Genomic DNA, 2,350 nt, shown 5'->3' with positions numbered 1-2,350 from the left:
ATTTGGGGCCAGAAACAAGGTACTGTATCCCACATCTAAATTAGAATAATGCACAAAATCGCCTGTAATATGGAACTAGAATGCAATTCACCATCATTTCAAAATAGCACATACTAAGCACTAAGTGTTAGAAATACAGAATGAGGTATCTTAAGTTCTCAGTCCATTGTGGGTGGGGCCATCCCTGGCCTGATAGTCCTGGGTTCTATAAGAAAGCAGGCTGAACAAGCCATGGGAAGCAAACCAGTAAGCAGGGCTCCTCCATGTCCTTTTCATCAGTTCCTGCCTCAGGTTCCTGTTCTGCTTTCCTTCCATGATGAACTATGATGTGGAAGTGTACGTCAAATAAATCCTTTCCTCCCTAAGTTGCTTTTGATCATGGCATTTCATCACCGCAATAGCAATTCTAATATGGTGGTTTGAACAAGATGGCCCCACAGGCTCATGTATTTGAACCCTTAGTCACCAGGGAATGGGACTCTTTGATAGGATTAGAAGGACTAGGCAGTGTGGCCTTGTTGGAGGAAGTGTGTCGTCGAGGGTGGACATTGAGGTTTCAAAGCCCCTGTCTGGCTCAGGCTCACACTCTGCCCATGGATCAGAATGTAGCTCTTAGCTCCTTCCAGCACCATGCCTGCATGCCTCCCCATCATAACAATGGACTGAGCCTCTGAAACTGTAAGCAAACTCAAAATTAAATACTTCTTTTATAAGAGTTTCTTGGGGCATGGCTTCTCTTCATAGCACTAGAACAGTGATTAAGATGCCCAACTAAAACAGAAACTGGGCCAGGAGTCGGGTACTGTGATAGACCTGACCGTGTTGGTTTGGGGAGGATTGTGGAACTTCAGAACTTCGGGTGAGAAAAGGCAGTAAGTGTTCAAAGCTTGGAGGGCTGTTCTGTAGGAGCTTGGTAATAATGTTGAGAGCAGTGCAGATGATGGAGGCCTCGGATGTGAAGTTTCAGAGGAAAGTGAAAACTCTGCTGGGCCTTTTGTAAAGAATCTGTGTGTCTGGTCAGCTGGAACTGAAGAATTGACTGTGATTAACAAGAGATCAGAACCACTAAAGTGGAACCTTAGGTTTGCTGGGACAATCAATGCTGGTCAACTGGGGCTGAGAAATTAGTGGTGATTAAGAAGAGACCAGATCATTGAGGTAAAGACTTCTGGGAAGCGTTTCCTCAGTGTCAGCACACACAAGCTGTGTTCCGGAAGTGGCGTGCTGGCAGCCAAGCTTAGTAGTATAAGAGTCATCCAAGTGGTACTGGTTTGGAAAGCGTGAAGAAGTCACAAAGAGAAGTTGAGGCTTGACACTGCAGCAGGGATGGAGTTTCCGAAGTGAGCCCAGGAGAAGCTGTTGGTGAAGATGCTGCTGAGTTGCAGCAGGAGACCCCAGCCTTTTGGAGATGCCGGGACCATGGGATGACCAGCAAGAACAGTAGCAGCAGTGGAGTGGAGCCAGCTGGACGCTAGAAGATAAGCTGTGTGTGCTGCAGAGGGCAGAGCTGGAGAAGTGAGCCAAGCCCTTTGGAGGAGCCCAGGAGATTGTGAGTGGATCCCAGACACTGGACATTGCATTATTTACACTGGTGGAGATTGGTTTTGCTTTGATCTGATTGTGACTGTGCCCTGGTTCTTCCCTCCTGAAGTAAGAAAATATTTAACTTAATTTTGATTTTTATAGGAGCCTGCAGTTGAAAGATTTTGAACTTCTAAAAGAGGTTTGGATTTTTAAAGAGACTGAACTTTTATGTGTTTGAATTTATAAAGACTGTGGGACTTTTGAAGTTTTAACTAGGAAACTTCCCAACATAAAAGAATAACAGATTGAGGTAATAATAAATATGACTACTATTCTGATGTGATCATTTTACATTATATATGTCACTCTTTACATCAAACATACAATTATGCATTAATCTAAAAAAAAAATAATAGTGCACAGCAGTGTGGTGATGCAATATTATGAAGATTCCTTTACATTCTAAGAGACTGGAACTTTTGCTGGACTTCACAGCCAGAGTTAATAATAAACTTACCATCTCTGTACACCCAGTCTATTTGTTTAACTTGACTTTACGAGAACAATGTAACAATCAACCTGACTAGCCTTGGATTTCCCATAGTCAACTTTTACAACCTAAGCTAATGCATAGCTGTAATCTTAAATTATGTGCTCTTCCTTGCCCTTGACCCAAGAGTAGTGCATGGATGTTTGCAGGTGTGTTACAATAATCATTTGCTGAAGGCAGCAAAAATAGAGATTGAAAGCAATCATATAAAATGAATACACACCATAAACGTTGAACACAATATATGGATATTGCTTGACAAACAATGATGTTTGT

This window comes from Peromyscus californicus, unplaced genomic scaffold (assembly GCF_007827085.1).
Source record: "Peromyscus californicus insignis strain IS unplaced genomic scaffold, ASM782708v3 Scaffold_9__1_contigs__length_137607984, whole genome shotgun sequence".
Lineage (NCBI taxonomy): Eukaryota > Metazoa > Chordata > Mammalia > Rodentia > Cricetidae > Peromyscus > Peromyscus californicus.
Note: the sequence above shows the minus strand (reverse complement) of the source record.